Raw genomic sequence first — 23,244 nt, 5'->3', positions numbered from 1 at the left:
GTAATCTGTTCAATGTAATATGTCAAGTGTTAAAGAATATGATTACAAGTATGAAAAAGAAGGGGTTTCCCAGGTGGCTCAGTGGTAAACAATCTTCCCACCAATGCAGGAGATACATGTTCAATCCCTGGGTTGGAAAGATCCCCTGGAGAAGAAAATGGCAACTCACTCCAGTATTCTAAAGGGCTTCCCTGGTGGCTCAGAGGCAAAGAATCTGCCTGCAATGCAGGAGATCTGGGTTTGATCCCTGTGTCTGGAAGATCCCCCAGAGAAGGAAATGGTAACCCACTCCAGTATTCTTGCCCAGAAAATTCCATGGACAGAGGAGACTGGCAGATACAATCCACAGGGTCACAAAAGTGTTGGACATAACTTAGCAACTAAACAACAATGACGAAAAAGAAAGACACAAAGCACAGAAGAAAGGCTGGGTTTAAGCATTGAGACAAGAACCCATTTCTTTTGGTTGTTTTAACTTTTCTGTATTTTTCAAATTTCTATTAAACAAAATGTCTTATTTTAAAATATAAATGATAATGTCATGATCTGGAGGTTTAACAGTTGGAATTTCTACCAATAATTATCACATCTTAAAAATTAGTCAGTGTGTGTTTCCACTAAATATATTATTATTATTGGCTAACTTTTTGGTATTTTGTTTTACCGTCTTTGAGCAAATGCTTTTGATTTTACTTACCTTAAAGCACAGTTAAGTATGGACAGTTGATGCATTTTGACAAGCACACACACCCATACAACCACACCACAGTCAAGATACAGAACATTTCCATCACCACTCCAAAAAGTTCCCTCATGCATATTCTCAGACAAATCCTTTCTTACTCCAGGAGGCAATCACTGATAGGTTTTCTATCACTATGGATTAATTCCAGACTGTCACATAAATGTTTGCATGCTTTTGTTTCTGTCTCTTTTGGCTCTGCATAATGTTTCAAGGTTAATCCATCCTGCTGCATGTATCAATAGTAATTCCTTTTCATTGTTGTGTATGCATAAACCACATGTCTGTATATACCACACCTTTTTATCCATTCACCCTTTGGTGGTCATTTGATTTGTTTCAATTCAGGGATACTATAGACATTTGTGTTCAGGTTTTTCTATGAACATGTTTTCATTTCTCTTGGGTAAATACCTACCAGGAATTCCTGGGCTGTATGGTAAGGGTATGTGTAATTTCATAAAAGTTAAACCAATCTCCCATGTGGTTTCACTCGTAAATCTTCTAGAAGACAATCTTTTCAATCTTAGAATATGAAAAAAACATGAGATAGGACACAGAAAGCACAAAACAACATAGAGTTTCTTATATGCAAAACTTCATCAAAATTAAAATTTTCTGCTCTTCTAAAGGCAGCACTAAGGAAATGAAAAGGCAAGCAACAGACTGGGAGAAAATATTTACAATACATATACGTGAAAAGGGACTTGCATCAGAATGTATAAATAACTCTTACAACTCAACGATAAGAACTCAAACACCCCATGAAAACATGGGCAAGAGATTTGAACAGACATTTCTGTAAAGAAGATAAACAGATGGCAAAAAAAAAAAGCACACGAATAAATGTTCAATATCATTAGTCATCAGGGAAATGCAAATTAAAGCCATGATAAGATGCCATTCTACTTCTCCCAGAATGTCTAAAATTACAAAGACTGACAATACCAAATGCTGGTCAGGGTGTGGAGCACCTGGAACTCTCACACAGTGTGTTTCCTGCTGGTATGATTCATCTCACATCGGCATCTTAAATAAGTGGCAGATCCGTCCCTTGAGTCAGGCCTGAGATTTAATCAACGTTCATATTTGTTCTCTATCTCATTATGCCCTCAGACTTTGCTAATTTCCATGGTGGGCTTACTGTACATGCGTCATTAAATATCAAATACTCTACATCAGAAAAGAAATAATTAATATTGGCCTAATAATTTATTTTAGGATATCACTTCTGAAACACCATCTCTTACATTTAACATCTTATTCAAACTTTGCTCTATTTGAATACTCATACATTATTTAAGAGATCATATTGCCTCTCCTTCTTAACATGTAAATCTTGTGATGTTTTTGGTCAAAGTGAAAGTGAGTAAAAGTGGCTCAGTCATGTGCAACTCTTTGCAACCCCATGGACTACACAGTCCATGGAATTCTCCAGGCAAGAATACTGGAGTGGGTAGCGCTTCCCTTCTCCAGGGGATCTTCCCAACCCAAGGAAAAACCCTGGTCTTCCAAACCCAGGTCTCCCTCATTGCAGGCGGATTCTTTACCAGCTGAGCCAGAGAGGAAGCCCCTTTGGTCAAAATGAATAAAAATTCAGGCCAGAAACAATCAGCAAATTCTTTAGTTATCTTTAAGTTTGTGTGTCAGTTTCAAAGGTCAAATTCACCTTTAACTCAAGTCAAGCTTTATGGGGACAGGGAAGGTTGGCGCATTGCAGTCCATGGGGTGGCAAAGAATCAGACACTACTCAGTGGCTGAAGAACAGCAGGCTTTATGGACTCAATTAGAGCATTAACTGTGCTAAAGTACAGAGTTTGAACCATCAGATTGAGGAAATTCAACGACAGTTTCATTTACTGTAGACTTTTGCTTTCCTATCATCTTCTCACAATCTATAATAAAACAGTTCTGTTGTCTTCCTGAAGTGAACATAGATCACTCTTGAATTTTACTGATCAACCTTCTCTGCAAGTCTTACTTGGTCTTCTTTGTGTTATTCTAATTTTCCAAATCCCAAATCAGATATCTTAGAGGCAGCTGGAAGGCAAACAATTTGAGATATGCTGTTTCTTTGCCAAAATAATGGAATTTTCACATATTTTGATGATTTGTGGAAATAATGGAACAGATATTTTAAATTCAATTTTTCCAAGACCCAGATCCTACATTTACTGGAGCTATAACCACATCAAACATTTTCATCACACCAAGGCAGAAATATGTTCTCATGATACACTACTGAGACTTCCAAGTTTAGATATCACATGTATCTGATGGTTTTATAAATTTTCTGTGGATTCTGTGGTCCACAACTTGCCCTTTTTCAGTACCACTGCTGATAAGTTTTACTTCATTATTTATTTCTTCCTAAGTTTCTTGAAAATATTGACACATACAGATTAAATCAGCTGGCAAGATTGTTCACGGTACAGCCTGTACCTTCTTGGAGAAACATATTTAATGAAATAAGAAAAACTAATAGCATTCTGCAGAAAAAGCTAAAAAAAAAAAGAAGAAAATGTAAGATCAAAACTCCAGCTAAACTCTTTAAGCCATTATGAGTGACCTCTAAACCACAAACAATGTTGAAGTTCTTGGGAAAACTTTGCTTCCCTGGCACTCACAATGCATATTAACTTGGAAGCAGAACTCTGCCAAAAATGTAAACCAGTCACTGTTTATTAATGTGAAAAGAAAATTAGCACATGAGCGAAAGGAAAAACACATCTTTGGTGTCAACCTTTCTGTGAACTTCTCTATGGTGATTACAGTTGCATTTGCTGGTTTTTGCAGGGGTGTGAGGGACAAAGGGAAATGCACACCTGGAGTGAGCCGTGCAGCTGTTTGTGGCTGCACGCTGCAACCATGTCAGGTACAACTGTGTTCACTGTTCACGAGTCCTGAGTTACAGAGCCTCTTAAAGTCACTGCACAAAGGAAGATTTGCAAAGGCCCCCACTTCTGGCTGCACATAAACTCACTAGAGTGTTTGCAAAAACAAGCAAACATCCCTCCAATGGCTGGCTCCTTCACCAAGCTCGCTAAGTAAGAACCTCTGAACATGAGCACTGGAGAACAATCAGGACTACCTGATAACCCCTGGTGATGTACAGTTAGATCTGAAAAACTCTGTATTAAAATGAACTTTAGCAACTGTGTCCAACCCAGTCTCCTAAAATGACAGGAGTGGTAGCGACAGGACTGAAGGTCCGAGGAGCTATTTCCAATTTCTCAGAAAGTCCGGGAGAAAACATGCATGCAACTTCCAACATCCAAGGTAAGGAAGAGTTGTTTGCTTTTTGTTTGTTTATTGGTGTTTTGCCTATAATGATATTGGCTCAATATTGTGTCATGAAAGGCAGGTTGATTTATTTGAGGAATAGTAAATGGGCTCCATTTTGGAAAAACTAAAAAGAGAATCTCTTGTAGATAGCTGCAGCTTTTGCATATACAGCATTCATTCTCCTTTTGAAGACAGTGCTCTAATTTTGAGGGGAAAGATTCCTCCCCTAGAGTCAGTCTGAGTCTAGTTGAGCCCATCACCTGGTCTTAGGATGAGCATATGACCCAGACCTGGATAGTTCCAATATCACATTCAGGTCCTTGACAATGACCTTGGTCAGACTATTACAACAATTAGGTGTCAGCCCTGAGCCTTTCCTAAAGGGATAAGAAGGAGCCACCAGGACCCCTGTGAGTGAAAACTCTGTGTTAATATGAAGGTATTGCAGAGGAAAGCAGAGAACATCAAGAGAGACAGAGCTGATCTGGTTGACATAATTGGGCTCCTGAGATACAGATCAAATCAAAAAGATCTTGGGTTTGTCAGTTATGTGAGTAAATAAATTTAGTTTTATTAAATTCATTCATTCATTTTGTAAAAGCCGATATAAATAAAGTTCAGTTACCAGCAGCCAAACAAGTGCGATGAATACAAGATCCTTGTCAATGAAATTATCAGAACCATTAGGAAACCTGGAGAGGTTTTACCACTTCACACACAGTTTTTGTTCATTTGTTGTATGAGGCAAACTGAAAATTTCACTTCCTAGAATCAGGACCTCAGGGAAATTTCTAGTCAATCACTCGGTCCATTAACAAGTGTTCAGTGAGCTCCTTCTCTGGGCACGTCACTCTACTAGGCATGATGAGAAAGCTGAAGATCTGGTCCCTGCCTTCAGAAAACTCACAATCTACTCAGCGAGACAAAGCAAATACATTAGAAATAACTCAGGGAAGAAAATCAAGTCAACTTCAGCAGAAAGTATTAATTAACATGCCCAAAGTGCTTTTCGTGAATCAAATGTCATAGGACACATTGTAAATACTACAATTGCTGACTTGAAGGAGCTTATCATCAAGAACATAAAGCACAGATTCCAAAGATGATCTGAGTGCATGAAAAAGCAACATGCCGTGATTCAACAACAAAAACAATACCTCAGAACTAAAGACACAAGCAACCTGGGAATTACTTGACTAATTTACTCCAAAAGCTGAGAGGCTTCTCCTGTGACTCCCAAGGGTCACCCACTTCAGTTTCAGAGGCTAATCTCATTTAAATGCTGAATCTCTAGGGGCTGAGGTCTTCTCCACAGTTACTATGACTTCCCTGGGGGAACATGCCATCCTCTGAAGACAGCTTCCACTGCTCCCAGCGCTCGATCATTCTCCAGGTTCTCATTGTCCTCTAATTCCTCGTCATCCTCAGATTTCTCTCTTTCTCTAGCCCCCTCCCAGTCTCCAGCGCTCCAAGCTGTCTCCAGCACAGTGTCCAGAGCTTTTCAAGTACATAGTAACCGAGGTCTCACACTAAAGACAGAGAAGGAGGTGATGGAAAGATGGACTCAGGTGAGGAGACATTGGATCCCCATTAATATGAACCTCTATTTTGCTTTTGTTCCTCTGATTTTCTTCTTCCCTTCAACATCCAAATCCAAACTTCTCTGAAAACAAACTGCTATTGAGTAAAGAATTGCCTTTGTACTTTAAAAGAGTACTTTATTAATGCAAATAACTCTCCAGCATATGTGTGCCTGGTCTACGTGTATGTATATACATGTACGTGTGTGTGTATCTGTATTAAGGGTTGATATTTCAGAGCTTTGGAAGAGAGGGTAGACCAGGAGAGGTTGAGAAAAATAAACGCCAAGCAAGGAACCTTATTTCCTTTATATACTGCTGATCATTTCTTCAGAGGATGTGGGTGACAGGTTAGATTAGTACTGCAACTATTCACATATCAAGAACACAAAGAATGCCTCAATAACAGAATCAGAGAAAACCCCAGGAATTAAAGTTTCTCTCGTATCTATTCTGCTACTTTACTGCCTTAATTTTCCTTTTGAATTCTCACTAACCTTTCTGTTAAGTCATGGAGAGCATGAAGCAGTGAAAGGGGAAATTACACTACTTGACAACTCAGAACTCTTATTTCTAAATGAAAGGTTGACATTTCACTGAATGATGGAATAATAATGTTAAAATATTAGCCAGCCTGATCGCACCCACACACCCTGAGTGGTCTCTCCCACGGTCTCTGGCTTGCCCGCTGTTCGGTCAGCTATGCTGTTCTTATCTAATTGTTTTAGAAAGGGGATGTGACAGCAGAAAATGACAACAAAGAAAGGAGTAGCTTCTTCGTTTTGGAGTTCAGAAACCTCAACAATGAAGGAGAGGAATAGTAAGGAGTTACAGTCTAGCCAAAGACTGAGGATAAAACATCATGACAAAGCACACAGCTTTCTCTAAGTCTTTAAGGCTTCTCCGGTGGCTCAGGCAGCAAAGCACCTGCCTGCAGTGCAGGAGACCCAGGTTCGATCCCTGGGTCGGGAAGATCCCCTGGAGAAGGGAATGGCAACCCACTCCAGGATTCTCACCTGGAGAACCCCATGGACAGAGGAGCCTGGCGGGCTACAGTCCAGGGGGTCACAAAGAGTCAGACACAGCTGAAGCAGCTAACACTTTCACGTCACTTTCGCATCAGGCCAGTTTAGGAAACAAAATTCCCTGAATGTCACAGAAGTAGGAGCAAAGAAAATGGGATAGAGGCAACAGATGTTCTCCCAAGGGAGGGTCACCATGCATGCTCCTGGGGCAAGTCAAAAGCAGAGGACAAAACCCCTGAGAAGTTGATGAAATATAGGTTGACCCAAACAAAGGAGGCAGCAAATGCTGAGAGAAAGAATGACCGCTGCGTCCACTGAGGCCGGTAAAACTTTAGACAATGTCAGAATTTCCCACTTTGCAGTGCGGCGGAGGAGAAGGAAGATAATTGACTTTGGCCAACTGGCTCAGAGGCATCAGGAGAACCAGCGGGCCTGTGATTGGGCACACCGGAAGAAGGCTGGTCTCCATGGTGACACAACTGGACCGACATGAGCTCCAGATAAGACAAGCAGTGCGGCCACTGTGGACAGAGAACACCGCGGATGGGATAAGGCAATAGTGAAGTCGCTCAGTCGTGTCTGACTCTTTGTCCTACCAGGCTCCTCCATCCATGGGATTTTCCGGGCAAGAATACTGGAGTGGGTTACCATTTCCTTCTCCATAAGGCAGTAGATATCCTCAGGGATAAGGCAATGGATGTCCTCAAAAATGCCTACCTTGGCAGATGACATGGAGGATCAGATTTTGCCTGTCTCTGTCCCTGCCACACATAGTCACCCATAATGCGAGATCTTGAACATTAAATAATTTATCAAGGCAGACGTGATATCTGTTAAACTCTTTAAAACACTGACATATTTAGGCAATCAAAATCTATTATCCAGCTGAATCATAATCTTCAGATAGCTGTTTCTAACGTGAAAACTTCCCTTTCATATGGATGATCACAAAATTCTGTGTGTAATCTCCGAAAATGAAGCTGATCAAAATTTTACAACTGACAAGTATGATCAACAGTCACTGCATAACCTTAGAGCAATAAAAGCTGGACCAGTCACACTTCACTCCCTTGAAAACAGACATGACTGAAATATTTGCAAGCCAACAGGCACCAAAGGCATAGCTTCAAACCAGGCTCAATAAAAGCACCATTTGCCCTGTTCTCAGAGCAGTGAGTGGGTGGCTTGAGACCAGAGCAGAGTAAACCTCTGAGCTTTTATGTTGGGAGTAAATGAAAAAGTATTTATAAAGTCACTCATTTGATGCCTCCACCCTCTTGTACCATTTACATCGTATTATAGTATGCTGCTTTTAAATGCCTTGTAACTTTCCAAGGTCTGTGCTTTGTGCTGTCAACAAAAGCTCTTAAGGACAGAGATTGAGTCAAATCCAATGGATGCCTCTTTATTTTAGCTTTTTCTCCAGTATTTGACATTGTTGCCCATTAACTCTTATTAAATCTCTCTTTGCACTTTGTTCCTTGACTTGGAGCATTGAACACTCAATAAATAATTACTGACCACCACAGCAGGTACCACCCTACATCCTGGAATACTTACGTAAACAAAGCAGGACAAGGTTCTAGCGCTCACAAAGTCAACATTCCATTTCAGGGAAGAAAAACAACTAGGAAAAAGAAACACATGAATGACATAACATTAGCTTGCAGTGTGTGCAAGCTCATTTAGGATTATCAGGAAAGACTTCTCTGAAGAGGTGACTTATGAACCGAGACAATGATTTGAATGAATCAGACTTTCAAATATCTGAGAGGAGAGTGAATAGCAAGTGCAAAGGCTCGGAGACAAAATGAGCCAAGCCTCATAGTAAGAAGACCACATGTCTTAGGCTGAGGCCACTCGAGGGAAGGTGCTGGAAGGGCCTGGAGGGGCAGGGAGGGGCAGCTCTGCCGTGCCCTGGGGGCCGTGTCCCCCTCTCCCTGTTTCTCTCCTTCTGTTCTGATCATTCCATCTGAGTCTCCTTCATAAGCTCTTCCTGTTCTCCTAGGCTCTCAAATAGTGGGATTCCCCAGATCTCAGTTTGGCCTCTATTCTTTCTCTTCTACACTTTGCCCAAGTTATCACCCACCATTTGATGAAAACACAAAAATCACTATTTCCAGTTGTAGAATATGTTCATTGTGACTCTTACTGGTGGCCACAGATGCTTATCAGTGTCACACGGGAGAGTTGTCTGAGTGGCTTATCTTTATAACTTATAGTCAGGTGAGTGAGAGAGCAAAGGTGACTTGTGCGGTAATCACGTCCAGGGTCAACATTCAAGAGTGGTATGCAGCATGTCATAACAGGGCTCAGGATAGCATCAGCCACACAGAAACCAGTTGTGGAAAGAGCTATTGCATCTCTAGTGCTTCTCCCGGCCCAGGGTGTCCCCTGCCCCTCTTCTCCTCTAACCTGCTTGAAAGTCAGGCTCCTAGGGACAGAGACATTTATCCCTACAAGATGTCTGGTGGACTACTGGAGGTACTTATTCACTGGATGGGCTTCCCCACTACCCCATAAAACTCCTTCCCATCCAACCATAACAATACCTCTAGCTCCAGGCAACCACCGATCTGCCTTCTTTCCTTTTAAATTAGATTTGTCTTTTGTAGTTCACATAAGTGGAGTCATTCAGTATGTAATCATTTAGACCCAATTAACTTTGCACAACCTAACGTTTCTGAAATTCACCCATACTGTCGCTTATATCAATATTTCATTCTTTTATTGCTAATAGTCCATTTCATCCATATACCATAATTTGTTTACCCATTCATCACTGGATGGACAATGGTTATTTCCAATTTGGGAAAATTGTGAACAAAGCTGCCATCGGCATTTGCATGTAAGTCTTTGGTAGATAACTGTTTTCATTTCTCTTGAATAAATATTTAGAAGTGGAAATGTTGGGTCATACAGTAAGTGCATGTTTAATTTAATAAAGAAACTGCCAAACTATTTCCCAATATGACTGCACTATTTTGCAGTCCCCCCAGCAAAGGATTAGAATTTCAGTTGCTTTGCACCCTCGCCAACACTTAGTATTGTCATTTTTATTTTTATCAGTCTGTTTCTTATATTTCAGGGCAGACTAATGTCTTGGTAATTAGGGCAAAGTTTGAGAATACACAGTTCTTGTAGAACAAGAACCAATCTGCAGATATATTCTCATAAACAACTTGGTGAAACTCTGTATACTGGAGCCTGGTACAAAGACAGCAGCCAAGATTTTCTGAGCTCCAGGAGATGAAAGTTGGCAACTAAAGTGAAAAGACTTTTAGGTTTCAGAAGATAAAGATGCAAAGTATAAGAATGCAACTAGAAATCTTGGTTGGGCCACAGCTTTAGGAGGGAAATACAGGGCTAGCTAGCTTCCTGGAAGCCTCTGGGCACATTTTCATCAACCAATCAAAAGGTAACTGTGTTTTATGTATAATTTCTGTTTAAAAGCAATTATTTAATGTATGCTGTTGATTCATTAACATTAAACTCACAGCCAACAGCATGATGACTCGAATGAAGCTTACCTTAACTGCATAACTTTCTTCATAAAGCACATGACAGCTTTTTTGATCTTGGGGCCAATAGATAGCACTTCAGGGCTTGAGCACTGTGTTTGGGGAGCATTTTAAACAGAAAAATCACCAAAGGCTCGAACTTGCAAAAAATGTGATACTAGATAGACCACACAAAGGGTGCGTGTTTACACTAAGAAAGCTGAAACAACAAAACAGTGTTGCCTTTTTCAGCTTTCACTTGGAAAGTGCACATTTGGTGACAAGAGAATGCATGTCCACAGATGACTATGAAAGAGCCACAAGGACGGATTTGGGGGGTACAGGGGAATTTTACAAAGGAGGCATATTTGCACAGTGGAATCTGAGGATACGCTGTGCATATGTGTGTGTGAGTGCGTGTGTGAGAGTGCATATGTCTGTGTATATGCACAGTAGATAGTACGCTCTGTGAAGACATGAATATTGCTGATATGACTTTAGAAAGAAAATCAGCTCTCTGTAGGGCCTCAAAATATACTGAATAATCAGTCATTTTTTGATCCAACATCAGTAAATCAAAGGAATTTATTCAAAGCTTCATTTCTCTCCAGAGGTGTTAATAAATTATAATTATTTAAACTCAAACATTCTCTCGATTAAAGTGCTTTGTATTCAGTTTAGTTCACTTCAGTTCAGTCACTCAGTCATGTCCGACTCTTTGCGACCCCATGAATCACAGCATGCCAGGCCTCCTTGTCCATCATCAACTCCCAGAGTTTACCCAAACCCATGTCCATCGAGTCGGTGATGCCATCCAGCCATCTCATCCTCTGTCGTCCCCTTCTCCTCCTGCCCCCAATCCTTCCCAGCATCAGGGTCTTTTCCAATGAGTCAACTCTTCGCATCAGGTGGCCAAAGTATTGGAGTTTCAGCTTCAGCATCAGTCCTTCCAATGAACATCCAGGACTGATCTCCTTTAGGATGGACTGGTTGGATCTCCTTGCAGTCCAAGGGACTCTCAAGAGTCTTTTCCAACACTACAGTTCAAAAGCATCAATTCTTCGGCGCTCAGCTTTCTTTACAGTCCAACTCTCATATCCGTACATGACTACTGGAAAAACCATAGCCTTGACTAGATGGACCTTTGTTGGCAAAGTAATGTCTCTGCTTTTTAATATGCTATCTAGGTGGTCATAACTTGCCTTCCAAGGAGTAAACGTCCTTTAATTTCATGGCTGCAATCATAATCAGCAGTGATTTTGGAGCCCAAAAACATAAAGTCAGCCACTGTCTCCACTGTTTCCCCATCTATTTCCCATGAAGTGATGGGACCAGATGCCATGATCTTAGTTTTCTGAATGTTTAGCTTTAAGCCAAGTTTTTCACTCACCTCTCTCATTTTTATCAAGAGGCTTTTTAGTTCCTCTTCACTTTCTGCCATAAGGGTAATGTCATCTGCATATCTGAGGTTATTGATATTTCTCCCAGAATTCTTGATTACAGCTTGTGCTTCTTCCAGCCCGGCGTTTCTCAGAATGTACTCTGCATATAAGTTAAATAAGCAGGGTAATAATATACAGCCTTGACATACTCCTTTTCCTATTTGGAACCAGTCTGTTGTTCCATGTCCAGTTCTAACTGTTGCTTCCTGACCTGCACACAGGTGTCTCAAGAGGCAGGTCAGGTGGTTTGGAATTCCCATCTCTTTCAGAATTTTCCACAGTTTATTGTGATCCACACGGTCAAAGGCTTTGGCATAGTCAATAAAGCAGAAATAGATGTTTTTCTGGAACTCTCTTGCTTTTTCGATGATCCAGTGGATGTTGGCAATTTGACATCTTGTTCCTCTGCCTTTTCTAAAACCATTTTGAACATCTGGAAGTTCACGGTTCATGTATTGCTGAAGCCTGGCTTGGAGAATTTTGAGCATTACTTTACTAGCATGTGAGATGAGTGCAATTGTGCAGTAGTTTGAGGATTCTTTAGCATTGCCTTTCTTTGGGACTGGAATGAAAACTGACCTTTTCCAGTCCTCTGGCCACTGCTGAGTTTTCCAAATTTGCTGGCATATTGAGTGCAGCACTTTGACAGCATCATCTTTCAGGATTTGAAATAGCTCAACTGGAATTCCATCACCTCCACTAGCTTTGTTCATAGTGATGCTTCCTAAGGCCCACTTGACTTCACATTCCAGGATGTCTGGCTCTAGGTGAGTGATCACACCATCGTGATTATCTGGGTCCTGAAGATCTTTTTTGTACAGTTCTTCTGTGTATTCTTGCCGCCTCTTAATATCTTCTGCTTCTGTTAGGTCCGTACCATTTCTGTCCTTTATCGAGCCCATCTTTGCATGAAATGTTCCCTTGGTATCTTTAATTTTCTTGAAGAGATCTCTAGTCTTTCCCATTCTGATGTTTTCCTCTATTTCTTTGCACTGATCACTGAGGAAGGCTTTCTTATATCTCCTTGCTATTCTTTGGAACTCTGCATTTAAATGGGAATATCTTTCCTTTTCTCCTTTGCTTTTTGCTTCTCTTCTTTTCACAGCTATTTGTAAGGCCTCCTCAGACACCCATTTTGCTTTTTTGCATTTCTTTTCCATGAGGATGGTCTTGATCCCTGTCTCCTGTACAATGTCACGAACCTCTGTCCATAGTTCATCAGGCACTCTGTCTATCAGATCTAGCCCCTTAAATTTATTTCTCACTTCTACTGTATAGTCATAAGGGATTTGATTTAGATCATACCTGAATGGTCTAGTGGTTTTCCCTACTTTCTTCAATTTCAGTCTGAATTTGGCAATAAGGAGCTCATGATCTGAGCCACAGTCTGCTCCCAGTCTTGTTTTTGCTGACTGCATAGAGCTTCTCCATCTTTGGCTGAAAAGAATATAATCAATCTGATTTCGGTGTTGACCATCTGGTGATGTCCATATGTAGAGTCTTCTCTTGTGTTGTTGGAAGAGGGTGTTTGCTATGACCAGTGCATTCTCTTGGCAAAACTCTATTAGCCTTTGCCCTGCTTCATTCTGTACTCCAAGACCAAATTTGCCTGTTACGCCAGGTGTTTCCTGACTTCCTACTTTTGCATTCCAGTCCCCTATAATGAAAAGGACATCTTTCTTGGGTGTTAGTTCTAAAAGGTCCTGTAGATCTTCATAGAACTGTTCAACTTCAGCTTCTTCGCCATTACTGTTTGGGGCATAGGCTTGGATTACCGTGATATTGAATGGTTTGCCTTGGAAATCAACAGAGATCATTCTGTTGTTTTTGAGATTGCATCCAAGTACTGCATTTCGGACTCCTTTGTTGACCATGATGGCTACTCCATTTCTTCTAAGGGATTCCTGCCCACAGTAGTAGATATAATGGTCATCTGAGTTAAATTTACCCATTCCAGTCCATTTTAGTTTGCTGATTCCTAGAATGTCAATGTTCACTCTTGCCATCTCCTGTTTGACCGCTTCCAATTTGCCTTGATTCATGACCTAACATTCCAGGTTCCTATGCAGTATGGCTCTTTACAGATTCAGATCTTGTTTCTATCACAAGTCACATCCACAGCTGGGTATTGTTTTTGCTTTGGCTCCATCCCTTCATTCTTTCTGGAGTTATTTCTCCACTGATCTCCAGTAGCATATTGGGCACCTACCGACCTGGGGAGTTCATATTTCAGTGTCCTATCTTTTTGCCTTTTGATACTGTTCGTGGGGTTCTCAAGGCAAGAATACTGAAGTGGTTTGCCATGCCCTTCTCCAATGGACCACATTCTGTCAGACCACTCCACTGTGACCCGTCCGTCTTAGGTGGCCCCACATGGCATGGCTTAGTTTCATTGAGTTAGACAAGGCTGTGGTCCATGTGAGCAGATTAGCTAGTTTTCTGTGATTATAGTTTCAGTGTGTCTGCCCTCTGATGCCCTCTTGCAACACCTATTGTCTTAATTGGGTTTCTCTTACCTTGGACGTGGGGTATCTCTTCACGGCTGCTCCAGCAAAGCGCAGCCGCTGCTCTTTACCTTGGACGAGGGGTATCTCCTCATGGTCACCCCTCCTGATCTTGAACATGGAGTAGCACCTCTTGATCCTCCTGCGCCCGCGTAGCCGCCGCTTCTTGGGCATGGGGTTGCTCCTCTTGGCTGCCGCCCCTGACCTTGGACTTTGCATTGGTGATGCTTTAATGTGTGAAATGGCATTTTTATCCAAAAATATTAATTTCCCACAGTTTGAAAACTAGTCACCTTATTGTTGGACATCTAGTTCCCCAGGCTTAAAACCCTTGTTGCTCAAGATTGGGTCTTGGTGGTCATTCCTCATAGAACCTCGGAATTTAGATTTGTGAGAACATAAATTAGCACTCTAATCTTCTCTTTCACTCTCTAACTCTCTTCAACCCCTTCTGGAAGGAGTCAATACAAGACCTTCCATATCACATTATACTCAATGTAGACTGCTCCTTCCATATTTTTAATACTTTTCCTTATTGGCCATTCATTCACTTATTTTTAAAAGTCATTCAAGAAATGATGACTGAGTGACTCTTGTGTCCTAAATCATCACCATGCTCTCTATGGGATGCCATCATCTAATCAAATGCCACCCAATGGCACCCCACTCCAGTATTCTTGCCTGGAAAATCCCATGGACAGAGGAGCTGGTAGGCTGCAGTCCATGGGGTCGCTAAGAGTAGGACACGAATGAGCGACTTCACTTTCACTTTTCACTTTCATGCATTGGAGAAGGAAATGGCAACCCACTCTAGTGTTCTTGCCTGGAGAATCCCAGGGGCGGGGGAGCCTGGTGGGCTGCCGTCTATGGGGTCGCACAGAGTCAGACACGACTGAGCAGCAGCAGACAGCTCTCTGCTGGGTCTAATAGCTTTGATTTGTATTTTCTAAAACCTTCAGTCACCTTCATGCCTATCTTCTGCTATCTCTTCTTGTTCTAAAGAGCTTCTTCCGGTTGAAAAGACCAAAACTGAACCCAAAAAATATCTGACCAGTGCAGATGAAACCATCAAACAACAGCAAAACAGAATCCTGGGATTTGAAACAGAGAAAATCTAAGCTTTTCTAATTATAAAATGAATGGGTTTTTTTGTTCCAAAGTGTTTAAAATAGTAAACATACATCCAATCCCAGCATCCAGAGATAATATTCTTCACAATTTGTTGTCTTTATTTCCTATGCATATTGTTTTAAATAGTGCAAATTGACAATGTATGCATTTTCTTGCCTTTTCCACTTCCCATAGTTTAAAGTCTTTATAAATATAATAATAGTCTTTTGTATAATGATATCATAATTTAATTAGTCAAATTCATGCTGTTAAACAAATAGATTCCTTGCAATTAAATAACATTTCAAAGGATTAGTTTTCTGTCCAAGTGAAGTCTTAGTCATCTTTGACATGGTTAAATATGGCCCATTATTTCTGACTGGAATACACAGTGTTAAATTTATTTCTGGAGAATATAATGCTCTGTGGTTTTTGACTTCCATTTGTGTTTACCAAGGTCACTTCAGATTTATTCCTACTAAAGGTGTGAATTTAGCAGTGGAAATTTAAGTGGCTTTATTATAAATAAGTGACACTTGAACAGAAAACATTTATAAGGACATCTCGACTATAAACAAATAGAACAAAAATACTATTTTAAAAATAATAAATGTTAGAACTTACAGGTTTAAAATAAATAAGTCACAAGGATGTAATGTACAGCATGGTGACTATAATCAATAATACTCTGAAACTTGTCAAGAGAGTAAATTTAAAGTTTTCATCACAAGAAAAGAAAGTTTGCTGTAACTTTGTATGATAACGGAAGGCAGCTAGACTTACTATGGTGATTATTTTGCAGTGCATACAAAAAGCAATCTTTACCTTGTATGCCTGAAACTAATAGAATGGGGTAGGTCAATTTTACCTCAATTTTTAAAAAGGAAAATAAGTAAATAAACCAACCAACAACAAAATAATAAAAACAAAAGTAAAGAATGTTAGAAAAACTCCAAAGATGAGCATAGAGCTTGTATCTGCTACAGTTCAAACTTGGCTATAAAAATAACAACATGGCCTATTTGAAGCAGTCCATTTCACAATTAATTATATATTTTGTGTCATACACAATAACTAAAAGAAATCAGAGCTCTTATTATTCAGAACTTGTGAAACAAAATCCTCTTTTTCAAATGTAAGCATTTACTTTATAATTTTAATCATTCCATTCTCACTACTCAATATTTATTGTACTGTGTCCCGATCGCCCCACACTCACCCAGGGAACATGACAATATACCACTTTGCTTTTTTGTATTTGCTGAAAATAGCAACTAAACGTCCAGAGAATCTTTATTTTAAAGAAAATTGTTAAGTCACTAGTAGGTAGCATGTGCTCTCTTTACATTCCCAAGGTGAAGAAACCAACAGAATCTCAAGTGTGATCGCCTCTGAGGAGTGAGATTCACTTGCGCTGTGATCGCCCGCTATATTATACGGTGAGAATCAGAAGTGAGAAACTAGCTGAACGGTAGCCTGGCTGTGGGCCGGCTCTCTCTCTCCTTCTCTGTGAGTATGAAGTGAGAGGAAGCATTGTTCTAGGAAACCGTCTGTGGTCAAAGGCTTCAGATACAGGCATAAGCATCTTCAACAGAAGAGTCCAAGCTGGGATGCTGAAAAGTAAGTCTGCGTGGACGAGTTCGCATGGAGATAAATCCCACCCACCGCTTCTCAGAACTGGCAAGGGTGAACCCGCACATCCCTGCCCGCTGGTGTGAGGTGCGGTCGCGCGGCCCGCGGGGGCTGAAGGGTAGGCCGCGCTCACCTTCCGGGGGCTTGAGGAACCGGCGCACGGTGTGCCGGGATGCCACGTTCTTCACGCTGTCATGGCGGATTCGCAGTTTGAGAGGCAGCTCCACCTACCTGGATTCCTGACTGACTGTAAGGAACACAGTCCCACTGCTAATGTGCTTTGGAAATGTCACATGCACAGGAAGTATATATGGACGGTTCTAAGCCCCCGAAAGTTTTGACTTGTTAGTATAACTTAACCCCACTTTATCCTGACAGCCACCCTCGTGAAAAAATCTAGAGTAACAAAACAAAATGTTTCTCCTCAGAATAACTTGAGTCACAAAGGACCAAATAGAATTGGGATAGAGACTGGGGTGTTGTGATTGAATTAATTCTTCAAAACCAATGGAGCTGGCAGTATTTGAAATTCACCCCTATCCGACACAGAAGACTTGCTGAGTATTTCTTACTCTATAAGGCAAAATCTCCTTAATTCACTTTGATTTTTCCTTTTCATATTAGCTCACTCCACAAACATTTATTTGTTACCTAATATGAACAAATCACTTCAAATCATCTTCGAAGATGACATGAACCTTATATTTGAGGACTTCCTTGTCTGAGGATTGAGAATAAAAGACTTCCAAATATTAGGGTATAAAATAGGAAGTGTACTTCCCTCCCATAACTCAGTACTTTGAAAACAATTATTTAAATTGCTGTATAGCTGTCAGGATCTTGATGCACATTAAAAGATTTTCTTTTCCATAACAGGATATAGTCTCTACATGGTTTTCTGGAACCTGAATTACTCACATTTCCAGAGCATCTTTTCATATGAGTACACAAAGACCAACCTCATTACTTTTTTAAGTTAATACTTTTTTTCTCACTGAAGCATAATAAATTTGCAGCGTTGTCTTAGTTTCAAGTGTACAGAAAAGTGATTCCTATCACTTTGATGGCTGCCTCTTCTTTTCCAGATTCTTTTCCTCTGTAGGCTGTCACAAGATATTGACTATAGTTCCCTGTGCTATAGAGTAGGTCCTTGTTGTTACCGATTTTACATATATTAGTGTGTATATGTTAATTCCAAACTCCTGATTTCTCTCCCCCTGTCTTACCCCTGTTATTCCTGTTGGTAACCATAAGTTTGTTTTCTATGTCTGTTCTGTTTGGTCAATAAGTTCATTTGTATAATTTTCTTTTTTAGATTCCACATATAAGTGATATTGTATGGTACTTGTCTTTCTCCATCTGACTTACTTCACCTTGTATGATAACTTCTTGGTTCAGGCATGTTGTTGCAAATGACATTATTTCATTCTTTTTCATGACTGAGTAGAATTCCACTGTACATACCTACCACATCACCTTTTTCCATTCATCTGTCGATGGACATTTAGGTTGCTTCCCTGTCTTGGGTGCTGTAAACAGCATGTACCTTTTTGAATTAGAGTTTTCATCTTTCCTGGCTATATGCCCAGGAGTGGTATTGCTAGATTATATGATAGCTCTATACTGTTCTTTATAATGGCTGTACCAATTTACATTCCCATCAACAGTGTAGGAAATGTCCTCATTATTTTTTTAAGAGCTGTTCTGCATTACAGTTAGAAATATCTCGCTTTATATAAGCAAGCCCCCGATTGTGCTTATCTTTTAAAATATAAAATGAATAGAGACTTATTATTTATAAAATATATTTCACTACAAAAGTGACATGTTTATTCAATCTGAATGGAAGGGTATTGAAAGAAAGAGAAAGAACCCCTCTCAGCTCCATCCTAATTCAAAGTTGCTTAAGGAGAATAAAAGTGGCTTGTTTATTTATGTATGTATAGATTCATTTGTTTCTTGTTTAACTGAAATGTCCATGGATCTAACCCTGAACATATGAGCTCTGCTTCTTCCTCATGCTTTATTTCATCTTTCATAATACTCAGACGTTGCAATAGTTTGAGCATAGATTTTTGCAGACTCACATCAAGAAAAAAAAGTTTATATTCTTGTTGTATAATCTTGGGCCAATCCCAAGATTGGCCCTGATTGGACCAGCATGCAACTCTTAACATTCGTGACTAATCACTGTGGTTCATGGGACTGGATAGACTGTGTGACCAGGCTTGGGTTTTATGCTCCACCTCTGGAGTCATGATGATGAAGCACCCACCCAAAGAGTATGGTTTGAGAGAGAGGAAAGGATATAATTTGACACAAAGAAGGAAGAATAAATATTCTTGGCCAAAAAATAAATAATGTCCACTCTAGATCCTGTTTCCCTCTCTGGATCCCTATTAGCCTGCTCACATATTTTCACTCTTAAAAATCGTATTCTTTTACGAACATTCAGTACGTATACAAGACATACACAAATGGGATCACACCATAGATTTTTCTGCTATTCTACATTTCATTAATAGTCCATCCTAGACCCTCCATATGAGCCCCAGAAGTCTACTTCATGCTGTTCAATGACTACATGATACTCCATTAAAAGTATGTACTATAATTCATTTAACAAATTCCCTATTTATAGACAATCAGTTTTGGGGGAGTTTGTTGTTGTTCAGCCGCTCAGTCATGTCTGACTCTTTGTGACCCCATGGACTGCAGCACTCCAGGCCTCCCTGTCCATCACCAGCTCCCGGAGTCTACTCAAACTCATGTCCATTGAGTCGGTGATGCCATCCAACCATCTCGTCCTCTGTCATCCCCTTCTCCTCCTGCCTTCAATCTTTCCCAGTGTCAGAGTCTTTTCTAATGAGTCAGTTCTTTGCATCAGGTGGCCAAAGTATTGGAGTTTCAGCTTCAGCATCAGTCCTTCCAGTGAATATTCAGGATTTGATTTCCTTTAGGAATGATTGGATCTCCTTGAAGTCCAAGGGACTCTCAAGAGTCTTCTCCAACACCACAGTTCAAAAGCATCAATTCTTCAGTGCTCAGCCTTCTTTATGGTCCAACTCTCACATCCATACATGGGGGGTAGTGTTGTAATAACAAATAATGTTCCACTGAACGTATTTGTACATAAATCCAACACATTTGCTCAAGTTTATCTCTAGAGCCCAAGACATAAGATTAGTAAGGTCGAAGAGGATGTGCATTTAAAATGTTAATAGACATGTTCAAAAATACAAATAAAACTTGAGGTTGAATCTCTTTGTACTCCTATCCATAGGATATGAGAATGCCTAAGTTTCACTGTACCTTTGAACTTTTGCTCCAGGTAATGACTAAAAAGCAGTATTTTTATTTTATTTTGTACGTCATATGTTTACAGGCCACATAAAGGCCGTTATCTGTGAACTGCCTTTTTCCATGCTTCTTTTTCTTCTAGGTACTGAATTTCTCTTACTTACTTCTTAGTATATTAAGAAAATTAGCGTCCATTCTGCCAAGTTAACACTTTTTTTTTAGACTTTTGACTCTCTATTTTTCTGTGGTATATTTGTCACATCAAAATTTTTCAATTTTTTTTGCTGTTCAAATTTGTCAGTCTCTTTCCCTTGTGGTTTCTGTGCTTTGCATGTTAGTTAAAAATTACTTTAAATGTGAACAAACCTCACTCATGGTTTTTTCTGCCCCATTAATGCCACTTTGGCATTTAGGTCATCGATTCATCTGAAGTTATTGTTAGTCTTGGGATGTGGTAGTCCTTAATCACTTGTTTCTCTCTTCTTCCAGTTACATGGTAGAGGGCATGTACACAGCTCACGGTGGACTGAACTATGAAACTAACCCTGCGTGCCCAACCGTGAGTCAGGGTGGCATGAGTAGGGCTTCCGTGGTGGCTCAGCTGGCAAAGAATCCGCCCTCCATGCAGAGAGGCACGAGTCACTGCAGGTCAAACCATGTGATTGCCAAGGCAAAGCCTCCCTTTTCCCTCTGACACGCAATCTGCTGAGCTTGATGCAGTGGCGTTTCTACCATCTTGGGTCTTTGAGTGAATGCAATTGCCCATAGGCCCCTGGGCAACCATGAGTGAAAAATGAACTTTTGGGGCATTGAACCACTATGAGTCAGATGCTTTTTAACTGCAGCATAACCAACCCTATTCCAGGTGACATGGGAGATCATGTGTTATTTTTGCATCTTTGTTTAGTAGAAACTCATTTGTCCAGGATGTTCCGTCTTGTCTCTCGGGTACAGTTTTACAGCAGATGGTGCCCATGCCCCTCCCGCATCACCTCCCTGTTAGCATTTGTTTGCACTTGCTCCTACTTCCAGCTCCTGGACCCAGCAGGTTTCATTGGGGTGTCCTCTCTCTGATGGAACTCACTTTGCCACCTGTTCAACAAATTGTAAGTTTCTGGAATGCATGCCTCCAGGAGCAACTCTCAAGCAATATCTGAGGAATGTTGAAGGATAAAAACTGTAGTTCCCTTATCCCTTGGGTGAGACACTCTAAAGTGGAATAACTTAGAGGGGCTTCCCATGCTTCTCCAGTGGGATTGTACTTCATAACCCTGCTCAGTATTTATCTGATTACAACCTTGGTAACTCCATTCTCATAACAACTCAGGGTGTCACCCCACAAAGGAGACACAGAGGAGGCAACATGACATCATCCATTAGAGCTTAATGCGAATTAAGACCTGAAAGCTCTCAAGTCTCAGAAGATAGGATTGACTTCCAAAAATGTGATAAACCAGTCAATTATTCCATGTTTATTCACATTTAGTGTTTATTGTTCACGATTACTGTTTAGATTTGGTTAAACCTACTTGAAATCCTAGTTTAAATTCTTTTTTAACAAAGATTTTTCAACTTACAACTGAATTTGTTGAGTATTAAATCTGCTTGCAATGCAGGAGACCCAGGTTTGATTCCTAGCTTGGGAAGAGCCACTGGAGAAGGGAATGGCAAGCCACTTTGGTATTTTTGCCTGGAGAATCCCATGGCTTGATTATCTTGGTGGACTACAGTCCATGGGGTCACAAAGAGTCAAACATAACTGAGCAACTAACATATTTGAGTGAATTAAGAACATAAGCTCTTATGGAGAACAGTATGGAAGTTCCTTAAAAAACTAACAATAGAGCTACCATATAACCCAGGAATCTCACTCCTGGGCATGTATCTGGAAAAGGCAAAACTCTGATATGAAAAAATATATTTGCACCCTAATGTTCATAGCACTGTATATAATAGCCAAGGCATATCAATAAATGTCCATCAATAATGCGTGAATAAAAAAGATGCAGCATGTATATGCCATGGGATACTACTCAGCCATAAAAAAGAGTGAATAGTGCCATTTGTAACAACACAAATGGGCCTAGAGAGTATCATACTAAGTGAAGTAAGTCAGACAGAGAAAGGCAAATACCATATGTTATCACTCATGTTTGGAATCTAGAAAAAAAAAATAGTACAAATGAACTTATGTACAAAGCAGAAAAAAGCTCACAGACATAGAAAACAAACTTATGGTCACCAAGGGGAAAGATGGGCAGGAAGGAGGAAGGAATTATTAGGAGTTTGGAATTACACACTACTATCTATATTAAAGGGGGGGGGCTTTCCTGGTGACCCAAATGGTAAAAAATCTGCCTGCAATTCAGGATACCCAGGTTCGATCCCTGGGTCAGAAAGATTCCCTGGAGAAGGGCATGACCACCCACTCCAGTATTCTTGCCTGAAGAACCCCATGGACAGAGGAGTCTGGTGGGCTACGGTCCATGGGGTCACAAAGAGTCAGATATGACTGAACATGCGCTCACTAGGCACCAGGCTGTACATCAGGAAAAACAAAAAAGAACAAGCAGTAAACAGACCAGAAAAGCACGGATATCATTCTGTGCTTTATAGTAATTCTTGAGAAGATATTAATTAAAATAAATTTAATAAAATTTTACTGGTGATAAAGTTCAAGTGACAAGACATTTTCTGAGTGAAAGGGAATATGTTATTATCCAAAGGATTGGATATTTATTTATCTCAATTAATTACAGACTTATCTTATGTCTCCCATGCAAGGGCATTTCAAGAATGTAGAGGTCTGAGTTGTGAAGTTGATACCTTTCCACCGTGAGTTAACCAGCATCCTCAGAGTTGAACACGTGTCAGATGAGAAAGTTCAAGCTTTACTTGCCTAAGGCAACAGGAAACCAATGAAATAAAGCCACTTTAATCTACCAGCCGACCCAAAACCAAAAATCTCTTTCAAACAATAGTTTTTTTACTGTTTTGTCATAAGCCAATACTACTCTCTATTACAGAAAAGGTGGTTTAAGGAACTCAGAGAGAAAAACTCATTTGTGCAGTTTACGTGAGATCACGGCTGTGGGAGGAATTTTTCTACTACCAGCAAAGCAAG

At 40.3% G+C, this 23,244-nt stretch overlaps 1 long non-coding RNA gene across 2 annotated transcripts in view; it reads left to right on the top strand.

Annotated features, from left to right (window-relative positions):
* Positions 1-3,670: 3,670 nt before the first annotated feature.
* Positions 3,671-23,244, top strand: part of LOC145539381 (uncharacterized) — a 46,057-nt gene continuing 26,483 nt past the window's right edge. The window contains exons 1-3 of one of the 2 annotated variants that reach the window (XR_014077754.1): positions 3,671-4,021; positions 5,474-5,595; positions 16,544-16,627. This is a non-coding gene — a long non-coding RNA (uncharacterized LOC145539381). Of the gene's footprint in view, positions 4,022-5,473; positions 5,596-16,543; positions 17,847-23,244 lie in introns of those variants that run through there. The other variant, XR_014077753.1, reaches the window with a different exon arrangement.

The sequence above is a fragment of the Giraffa tippelskirchi genome, chromosome 2 (genome assembly GCF_054371585.1).
Source record: "Giraffa tippelskirchi isolate mGirTip1 chromosome 2, T2T-mGirTip1v1.2.pri, whole genome shotgun sequence".
Lineage (NCBI taxonomy): Eukaryota > Metazoa > Chordata > Mammalia > Artiodactyla > Giraffidae > Giraffa > Giraffa tippelskirchi.
The sequence above is the reverse complement of the archived record's forward strand: the minus strand, read 5'-3'. Positions and strand labels throughout refer to the sequence as shown.